General features: G+C 28.3%; 1 non-coding gene across 1 annotated transcript; it reads right to left on the reverse strand.

Moving 5' to 3' along the window:
- Positions 1-11,720: 11,720 nt before the first annotated feature.
- Positions 11,721-11,793, reverse strand: TRNAN-GUU (transfer RNA asparagine (anticodon GUU)). The gene has a single exon. It is a non-coding gene; the product is annotated as a tRNA-Asn (tRNA).
- Positions 11,794-12,005: the final 212 nt, after the last annotated feature.

Below are 12,005 nucleotides of genomic sequence, written 5' to 3' on the forward strand. Positions count from 1 at the left end.
TCTAGCAACAAATACCAAAAATCATCTGCGTTCTTAAAAAAAAATCTAAATTACGCTCTTTATTTCTACATGCAGGTTTTGATGTTAAGCTGTTATTATTTACTTAGTAAATATTATATAGGCACATGCATATATTTAATAAAAAAAAATCGAATTCCATCCTGATGGTCAATGATTGCTCTACTAAGTATGTTTGAAGAACATACTTGTACATATATGATCAACCTTGGCCTTTTTAATATTGAAGTAAGATCTTGAAGATTTGAATAAATATATAACAGAGATCGAGAGAAACCGAATGAAAAGCTTGATGTTATTGTTGAAACCAAAAAGTGAATTCATGTAGTCAGGGCCACCGAGAGCAAACCAAACCCTGGAAAAACAACGATTCCGGGCCTCATGACAATAATGACATTTTATACATTTTTTAACATAGAAATGTTATTTCTTGAATAAATAATAATAGGTACAAGTTAACCCTTTCTATTCTACAAATAAATATAAAAATTAGCTAGAAGTGGTAATTGTTCGATCTTTTCAGATTCAATAATTATTTGCAAACAAATTTTAACACAAACGGAGCCGCGTCAAAAATCTACAATTTATAATGTTTATTATGAAAGTACTACCTAGAAAGTAGGTGCTCTTGAAGGCAATGTTCCGCTCCTTTTATTTATTGTATATATATAATATAAAAAGGGCTAAATGAACTTATAATTGAAACACATCGGTACATACATCTCAAACAACTGTAGTTTAGTTCAGATTCATTATTTGAGGTTGAATTTTTTTTATAAATATATTCTTGCTATTATGTTTTTCAGAGTCGGGTCCCGGAAATTTGCCCCCTTCCCCCCCCCCCTCTCGGTAGACCTTTATGTAGTGTATAAGATAATTTATACTAACATCTAATATTAACGGCAAAGCATTTTTTACTATAACAACTAATTTATTTTTCAACTCCAAATTAGCGAGCATAACAATTTGATTTATTATAAACCCATGGCAACTACATAGTGATACAAAAAGTGTGTGAACACACGTATTCCTCATCGTGCTTAAAGCTTCACACCATCTGGCATTAAGTACAAAACACTTCCTCCGAATCAAATGCACCGGGTCACGCGATTCATTACGTCAGAATGCCGAATTTTACACCATACCATTTGTACTTTCATGTAATTTTACCCAATTGCTCATTAGGTATTACCAGGCGCCCTCCAAAAGCGGTTCGCGTGACACCACGCTTATTACCCCTGTTTAATTGCCCAAAAAACAGACTATTTTTCGCCCAATAAATTAGCGATATGCCATCATCGCCTTCATATAATAAGTTTACATGCATAATTGATACGAGGCGTAACGGGTTCCGTTTTTCGGCGAGATTCAACATATTTTTTGTATACTTTTTCTTTACAATTTCGGTCGATGTCAATGACATCGAAGCGCGGTTTTGACCCACGCTCTGGTGAATTTCTTGCATCGCCGCATTGCATGTACGGATATTGCACTTATTAAATTAACATACACGCGCCAACTTTATGCTGTTCCATACACACTGTTTACGTTTAATGCTCTTGCTCGCTATAAATATATAGTTTTTTCTATTCAACGTAATGCATACATATATTATCTTATTGAGATGAGGTAATGTTTGAATGAACCGTAGAGTGATTCATGGTTCTTTTGCCGATGTGGTATGTATAATAGATAATTTTAAGGATGAAAATTTCGCTCAATTGAATTAGAAAAAAGTTGAAGCACAAGATTGAATTACAATAATATCATATCTCAAAATAGCAAGTACAAGTATAAGTATATAAGCTATTCACAAAAAAATAACATCTTCATTGTCACTAGAATAAAATGTCATTAAAATAGACGTATACATGTATAATATAAACTGAAATTTATATTATAAAAAATCTAGATAATCACAAATATAATCCAACGCTCAAAACTCAGACTAATCAATTAAATGTATTATTTTTTTTAAATTACATTTGATCATCTCATTATAGTCAAATGTGTAATAAGACGGGTTTCCCCAATGCGTCATGGCTATTATACAATCAAATATTAAAATAAAATATAATAAAAAAACAGTTATGATACACATCTAAAATAGATGAACACCATCTCACATATTTTTCAGTTTCTCATAGTTATCACCTTGTATTTGGCAAGCTCGTTGAGAAGCTGGATGGTTCATGTAAGAGGAGCGTTCTCGAGCACTGAAACCCTGATGGCAACGGGCATGAATAATGAATGGTTTCAGGTCACAAGCATATAATAAATATTTGGAGGTATTAATTGTCGCATGTATGTACGTCGTTAATAAAGAGCAAAATGAGCATAGGACCCAGATTGGCGAAATTCTAATAAAAGTGACGATTGCCACAACTCACACACTGACGGTAGCGACCTAATTATCTCTAAAAAAAAAAGCTAATAAGATATTATAGACCAGAATATATTTTAAATAATACAAATGCAAATGAAAAATAATTTTGTAAATAAAAAAATAAGTAAAATTGTCATAAGATATATTACAAAATCACTATAAAACAGATTATGAAGAATACATACGTAATAATTGTATGTATTAAGCCACCATTAATTACTATATAAAACTGAAAATTCCAAGCTTTGCGAAACACATGAGCAAGTACATAAATAGTTTCGTAAGAATGTTTTTTCATAATTTTTTCTCAATTTTTTTGTGCCTATAATCTTGCATATCACTATTAAAAAATACTACTTGCACATTCATCGTTACTTAAAAAGGAACTAAAAATAATGTGAGCATACAAAGAAAAAAATGCAAAAATTGGAATTTATATAAGATAAAAAACAATTTTGATGATATATATGTATATAATTTATAGAAACACCTGTATCAATAGCTAATTAGTTTTTTAATCAAACATACAATCGTATAAATTGCGATTAGCATTTTAATGTCAATGAGTTGAACGGTTATTTTAATCTAATTGTATTTTATTCTTGGTGGATATTACACATAACATTTATATTGCAACTTGAAATTAATAATTAAAATTATTGTTAATGGTTTGCAAATTAAATATTTATATGTATGTACAAACATTTAATATAATATAATATTCATATGTGCACGAAACTTACGTAGAAGCTGTATTAATAAAGTAATATAATAATATAAAATATTCTGCTGTAGTATTTAGATATAATAAATAATTGAGATATTTAATTGTGAGTAACTTTGTATCCGAATGATTCGCAATACGAGCATTTTCTAAATTAATTTTCAGTGAAGACATACATTTTGGAAAAGAATCTGCTATTTAGAAGTTTGTTGGTTATGGAAAATGCTACTGCTCAACCTTCAGGTCTTAAGAACGACTTACTGGAGGATTCAAGTTCAATAAGATTAGGCTTTCTCAACACCACTCCATTACTTTAGCCCATTTCGAACTTAAAAAATCGTTACACTAAATCACCATTTCAGAGATGCTTCGAAGTGACCAAATGATTAAATTTTAGTTATTGCTCCAATTGCATTGATTAGTTTGCTCATGAATGGGAGTCGCTAATTTTCGATGGCATTGTGTCATGGATTAAAATGCAACTGTAGGGGAATAAAAAATATGTTCAAAAGTTGGTGGAGGTATAAAGTCGGAGCTGACTATTGAAAAACTAATATATCTGCATCTGTGTCAGTATATAATAATGTACGAACCGGTTACCCGGTTAATTTATAGAGAAATACCCGATAACCGGGTATTTAGATGCCCTACTATTAACTATCACTTGTAACATCTAAATTCAGAATCGGCAATGTGTTGCCTTACGGACAGGTTTCAAATTTTATTCTGGGCAGCTAATTATAAATCATTGACCTATCAAGCTGCTGTTTGGCTATGCTAAAAATTAACGGACCGCTCGGGGGTTTTACTAATATTTTATAAAGACATGATCGAATCGTTACGATTGCGACTTTCGTTATTATTGCTCGTGAATTTACAGCTATAAAAACGAAAGCAACAAAACAAGAGTGAAGCCTTCTTCTTCATTTGACCCATTTGTAACACTTTTTTATTTTACCATCAAAAATATTGCGCGTGTGTGGGCTGCATGAAAATATTATTAATATTATATAAAATAACATAATATAGATATTTCATAAAAACAATAGTTTGACATTTGCTGGACATCTCTGCTTTTATTTATCTTTATCACACTAGTGTCGTATTTGTCTAGTCTCAGGCGGTTATGCACGTATTTCATATTATCACTATTACTCATGATATTTTTGGTTAAATATATTTGCTTACTTATTAACTCGACCGTTTCGAGTTTACTCGTTATCGGATAGCATGCATATTGAAATTTAAATATGGAGTGCTAAAACCATTTTGTAAAAACTTATTATGGGTTAAAGTTAAAATATTATTAGTTTAAACACCTCAAATATATGGGCGAGCAGATTTAGTATATTTTTTTTATTACTAAAATTATAAAGTGAAAAAAATCTATCGATATATTTTTAAATGTTTATATTAATAAAATAAATATTAAGACAAAGACAATTATCCATAGGTCACAGTGAAAAAAATATGAAATGGTTTTAATTTACATTTTTGCTTATACACATAAGATGTCATTTAAATGTTTATTAAATAATAAATTAAATAAATATTTATTAAATTTATAACGTTAACATTATATACTTTTATAATATTTTTAAAGGTTGTATATTAATATAAATTGTTACATTCGAAACTTTATTTTAAATAGTAAATCAATGTCACTGAATCTATGTATACTTTTAATGGCAATGGCCTCGGAGTTTTTTATTAAATTATTTATTCATGTTGGGTGTTTAATTTGTCGCCTAGTGGGCGTACGTTAATGTGTACATATTTTTTATTTCCTTAAAGATAATTGTTGTAACGTTAATTTATTATTTATTATTATATTTATGATATAACGCATTACGCAAGAATCGCCGCGCAAGGGTTAGGTACACCGTGACCGAGAAAAAGCTAACGGAAGATTATGGAAAGTAACAACAACCTGTTGAGCATCGGCGACCATTTCTGTTGTCAGACAAACATAATTATTTAACGTTGCCATACACATTTGATGTGATTTATTAATAAAAAAATGTGGCATTACATCAACGGATCGTTTGCATGTAATACATAATTCAACTCAAACTTTTTTATAAATAAAATTCATACTTAAATTGATACATATTTAAATATATATTTTATTCAGACACGGTTTTTAATCAACCGTGAATTTGGCGTCATTTAGATAAAGAGCGAATCGCACTATAAAGGTCAAATTCGTGATTTATCGCTAATAAAATATCTTGTACGGATTCCGTTTCACGCAGCATAGTATTCAGATGTAATAATGACATATCATACTTTATATTTCACATCGAGCTTTGAAGTGTAATAATATTTTTTTTAAATGCAATTTGTCATTTTAGACAATAAGCAATTGTTATAAAATATATTTAATTCTGTATCATTTTTTCCAGAAACTAGGGGAAAGAAAATATGAGTTTTCCAGGTCAGTTTTATATCGACATGAATTCCAAGATATTTTGCGGAGTTCCCTTGTTAAGGGATACCGGAGAATTTTTTTTAATGTAAATGTAACATGAATTGATTTAGTTTCATTAGCTCTGATACGCCATTTAGAAAGCAAAGTTTGGACTTTTGAGAGATGAAATTGCAGTCTCTTCGATGCTATTTTTGGGTCAGTATCAGATACAATTATTACAGTGTTGTCGGCAAATGTAAAAATTCTTGTATGGTTCATCTGAGAAATATTTTATTATTTTTTATTTATTAGATTATGTAGTATATAAATATCCCTATAATGTTAAATATTATAAAACACTTTTTTATTACAATAAAAAATAAATTTTAAATCTAAAATACATTTAAAGCTTTTTTTAATATTTTTAAACCTATAAATCTATATTTATAATAATATTTTATTTATTTATTCTGTGAAATTATTTTACGTGGCACATTTAAGTTTTGCTTATTGGCACTTAATAACACTGGAAAAGCTCAATTTAATTAATATTATAAATACGTTAATTGCTGTTTAATTAAATTATTATAAGATATTAAATATTCACACCAAGATTTTATATTATCTATTAATAATATGTATTATAATATATACATTATACACATATATGTATATACATATGTATGTTCATACATAAATGAACTTTGTACTAAGTGCGAGAGATTATATGTATATCTTACGTGTGAAAAACTTGTATAATATTAACGTGTTAGTCTCATGTATGCTAATAAGTGCGAATTCGTCTTCAATGTCAATTGTTAAATATTTGCAAAGAGGTCCGTGGATTTCATAACGGCCCGTCCTCAAAACGGTACCTTTCGATGTCATTTTCGTTTCGGGCCCAGCCCGAACAGATAACTGTTGTATTTTCATTTTCAATTTTTGAATAATAATGCATTGTGACTTTTTTCGTGGCAAATCGGAATTCGAGTTCACTTTTCCTTCGACGCGCCTTTCGATTCTTGCGACCGCAAGTAACTGTTAACTAATGTACACATATGAACGTATACATAACGATATGCTCGCAGTGGGTTAAAAAATAATAATAAACATAACACGTGTTATGCAATCCTAAGTAAATAATAAATTAATATTTTTAATTATTGTATAAAAAAAACACTAGCTGCCCTTTCACTGCAATCGGCTAAAGGTGAATTTGTGATTTTTTGTGTATGAATTATTATGTGAACCATATTTTTTAATACTATATTAAAATAATTTATACATTCAGGAAAAAATTAAAACTCACTTAAAAGTATAAATCTTAATCGAATGAAACTTAATTGACCGCAAACCACTTTTTTTATAATAAATAATAAAATTTCCGTTTATTGATATTATATATGTTCGATTTAACCTTCATAGAAGTTTTATTGCTCTTCTGTTAAAAAAATCGATTATTTTGATTGTGTGCTAAATATATCTTGAACTACATCTTAATTTATATTATCTGTGAGTCAAATCAAAAAGTTGATTTATTAGAGTTATTATTGATTTATTGAGTTTAACTTGAATATAAATTAAAATAATGTTGCATGTTTTTACAAAAGATATTTTTTTTGGGAAGACCTTTCGTTATAATATATTTAAAAATATATAAATTGTATGTATAGATACAATATTATTACGTGTAAAAATCAGGAAATTTATAAGATATTAAATTGTTGCTTTGTAAGTGTCAATAAATTCCAATAAAATGAAACTACATTTTTTTAAACATGAATAGTCGAAAATAATAAATATCGATTCATTTATACTTGAAAGTATAATATAGTGATTTTAATTATATCCTTTGAACTATTATTTGACTATAGGTAATATTATTATACTCCTACTCTAGCTCTTACTTTCACTCAGACTCCTAACAAGTTTCTTAATCATTTTTTCTATGGACTCTTTACCAGCGGACCCATTTCTTAAAACAGAACTCCATATTAATTAAGCATTTCTTCTAACATAGCTTAGAAAATTGGATTTTTTTAAATCACTAATTACATGGATCCCACTAAAACAAGGGCTTGCAAACTTTTTTTTAAAAGTGCCGGATCGAAATTAATTTAGGTTCCGCAAGGCAGAAACTAAAATTTAAAAGAGATTCAAAAAATAAAAAATACCGTAATTTTCTCTAAAATTTACAATTTTAGGAAGTATTAGAATATTTTATCTATTCGAATATATTAGGAATTTTAGCATTCATCTCAAATTGCTCAAAATATGTGTCTCTAGTAAATTTTTACTTATGAAAATAATGTAATTGCTTTTTTTTAAATAACATTTTATAACACTGGAGTCACTTATTAAAATCAAAATTTATTGCAAATAGTCATCTGTTAATGATAACCTGAAATTGTGATTTCATGTATAATACTTTATCTTTAAAAATGTGCTGGAAAATACAAATAATTTATAAATCCCCAAGCATTTGCTCTTAATTGACATTAATATTTAGAGAACTTGATTGGTTTACTTTCTTGAAATATTCATTTTAGTTTGATAGCTCTTCGCAGAATAATCACTACCGTTTGATGGTAAAGTTACTTAGTTGTACAGTCGAATGGGTTTTTCAAAACCTTAATTTATTCTCCAATGATATAAAAAATAGCCAATCTGAAAAACTTGAAAATTTTAACTTACTGTTACTATTTTTACCTAACCTTTTAATTATACAAAATTTTCGCTATTTCGCAAAATGCACTTGTTATAATTTTAAATAACGAGTTTTAAGAAAACCTGGATTTAGCAAGGGCATTGAGAGTTAAAAAGGTTTGGAAATCACTGTGTGAAGCTAAAGAAAGTCTTTCGAAATCCTTTCCTTTATTAATATTTTGGCTATTAATGTTACTCACAATATGCTGAACACTTCTAGCAACTGTTAAATATAAATAAAGCTGCAACAAACATATACCACTTAATTCATGGCAGGTAAATTACTTTATTTTATAATTTAAGAAAATCTATTTCTCGTGAGCTTACTTTGGTTACAGTCGCATTTACCTTATTTTATTTTCGCGAAGAAAATGCGTCATGATAAAAAAATCCGTTTTAAACTTTTTTACTCGTTTTGAATATCGTGTCTAGTGCTTAGTCTGATAATTACGATGTATATTGTATTATTTTAGTACAATATAAATATAATGCGTTTCAATTTAATACGATAACAAAATAATTTACATTACAAATTTAGACCAGAACTTCAATCAAAAGAAGGTCAACCCAACTTCAGACAATTGTGGATCGCAGAAGCCACCGCTTCTCTCTTCGCATCCCCTGGTCCAACTCGACGTCTAGAATCCAGAGATAAACCAGAGATATGGACCTTTAATTTATATCCTGTCTGGAAGATCGGATATATTGTTACAATTCCGATCAATCATCATATCATGATGATTAATTAAAATCGAACTAGGTTGTACACATTAGGTACTGAAAATTCTCTAATAATGAGCTAGTTCATAAAGAATATATTGTATGTATTAAAAAAATATAAACTGTACGTAACGATTTGGAGAATTGTTGCACAACAATTAAATAGCAACATTGTCTTAAAAAACATAAATAAACAAGGTCAAGACGTGTGTGTAAGTAATGTGGAATTGAAATGAGTAATTTGTTTTTATGTTTAACTGTTTACATTGTACTATCGTATAATTGTGCTTTTGCGTATGCCTTAATATATATTTCAAGAAGAGAAAATATCGACTAATTTATTGCATTCACTTAAACTTGGTCGATACGCCAAGCAAAGTAAACAGCTGCGTGAAGCTAGTTATGATTGAAAATTTTCCACCCATTATTGAGATTGATATGTTTTGTAGTTTTTCTAAGTAAGTAAATAATATATGTGCTATTTTTACAAATTGTCATGGGGAATATTATAAAATACTAATGTAGTAATAAATATTTTTTTTTAAAATATGCAAAATTAAAATAAAGTTTCCATGTAAAATAAGATATTAAGTTTTTGATGAGGTTTTTGTATTGAATATGATAGTATTTTGTAACATATATATAAATATTATTTTTATATCCTTATAACATATTTTTATTTTATCATCATTTAAAAAATAGAAAAAAATATTCTTTGGTTTTAAAAGCATTATATTAAAAAAATAAAAGATGGTTCTATATATATCCAGACAATCCTAAATTAAAACGCTTTAGAAATTAAATCTGGAGTTTGTATTGATTTATTTTAATATATTTAAAATAATATTAAAATGAGCAACAATATTGCAAATATTGTTAAATAATTTACATTTAATATGAAAATTAAATCATTATTATATTTTTATCTATGCACATACATTCAATTACAGGTTTTGAAATCTTGCAAAAGCATCAACGGCCGCAGCCGTGTCCGTTGACGAAACCTTGAACCGAGTTTTTTTTCACACAGCCTGCTCCAAAGACATATAACGTACGAAAAAAAACCGTTTTGTGTATCGTATTTAAATTGATCAATTATGTAAGCGGAATTAAAGATGAAGAAAAAACAATACATAATTACAAAATGGTCATAGAAATAGTAGTGGTGTGCGTGTTCAGCGAGGCACAGTGCGAAGGACACGCAATCGCTGATTAATGCCCAAAGATTCAAGGTTTAGTTTTACCGTATGGGTCGGATAACACAATGACCCTAATGCCGAATCCGTTCAGGCTCGATGTGTCACCAGGTGTTTCGAAAATAATTTGACAGAGTGGAGAACAGCTAAATATAGTATGTGTCAAACGCGCCCTACAATATTTACGGTTTAGCTTAGTATTTTATAGGGATCAAATTTTGCCCTTCCCATTACGCAAAATTATTAAAAAAATCGGATAGCCTTAATTAACGTAAAAAATATATGTATAATATATTTACGATACAGATCATTTTATTTATTTAATAAGAAAATCTGTGATTCTAGTTTGATTTTGAGAATCTCTTATAAATTTTTGAATATCAGATAGAATTTTTCAAGGACCTTTTTTATTGTTAGTTAGTCGATATAGACCAACAAAGCTTCAATAAAAGCTTCAATAAAAGCAAAGCTTATAAAATTTCATTTTATAAATTCCAAGTGCATTTCCGCAACACATGACTGTAATACGCTCTTTAGATGATAATAAAATAAAAAATAAAAAAAATAAAAAAAAATATTTCAAGCACAACTAATCTTTATCTAGAAAATCAAGAGTATATTAATATTATCATTTCTATACACAGTCAGTAATTTGTTATAATTTTCACTGTTTTAACATTTGCAGAAACATATTTTCCTAGCTATTTTTTAAACATCTAATGCAACATTTTTATTGATTACTTATTTTACAATCCTGACTTTAACAGTATTTTAAAATGTGTACCTACTAAAATCGTAGAAAAGTAATACATTATAAATTTGCGAATTATATGTCTGAAAAATTAATTTACTGTCGTATTCTTTGTCGTAAGACTTAATTAAAATGCACATATGATGTCTATTAATGTATCCTCAATACTGGCACACTCCCAAATATACAAACTTATATAAGACATACTTTTATTTATATACACAACTAATGCATATCAAACTATTGTATTGTATGTATGATACATTATTAAAATAAATGTGTTACTTATTTTTAGCATATTATAAAATATCTTCACATCATCTTCAAGCGTAGTACAACACTTGAGAATACATGTTTATTTAGGTGTGTAATTTATTAAATTATTCATTTTGGACCACACTATACGATCGAGTGTGGTTTTTTTCGCATGAACGTGTATACAAACATAAAAAAAACCATAGCTTTTATAACGTACATCTAGAAGGTCGACCACATTCTAAATATCTATAGAACGAAGCAAACGATTGAAGTCTTTGACCGATTTAATTTGGCAATAGGAAGTGTATGTGCGCCGCCGATTAATTCAGATGATTGAATCGATAAATCTATTTGAACGATTCCAGAAGGTAATTGAATTTATAAAATAAATAAAGAGATCTAAAGAAATCATTTAAAATAACAGTTGGCAACAAAATTCCACAGCATTACATTTTATATTATTTTATAAGGATTCTGTGTTCTGTGAAATATAATGTGACGTTATGACAATATAAGTCAATTATTTTATTAAATAAAAAAATAAAAATTAACGCCCCCGGGTGGGCTCGAACCACCAACCTTTCGGTTAACAGCCGAACGCGCTACCCATTGCGCCACGGAGGCCGCGAATAAAAAGCGACTATTCTCTTAACTCTTCATTATCAGCGCTTCTCAAACAGTTTGCTTAAAATATTTTTGGCACATTCACAACTTATTGTATAATTTCATTAAATATATTTATAGATAATGTTTTTAAACGGATCGTTATCTTATCTATACTAAATGTTTTGACACTTGAACTCATTAATTCGACGTGTGGTTTATTTATCTTTGTA

Source organism: Plectrocnemia conspersa, unplaced genomic scaffold (assembly GCF_051122295.1).
Source record: "Plectrocnemia conspersa isolate PC_06_02 unplaced genomic scaffold, ASM5112229v1 ptg000009l, whole genome shotgun sequence".
Taxonomy (NCBI): Eukaryota; Metazoa; Arthropoda; class Insecta; order Trichoptera; family Polycentropodidae; genus Plectrocnemia; species Plectrocnemia conspersa.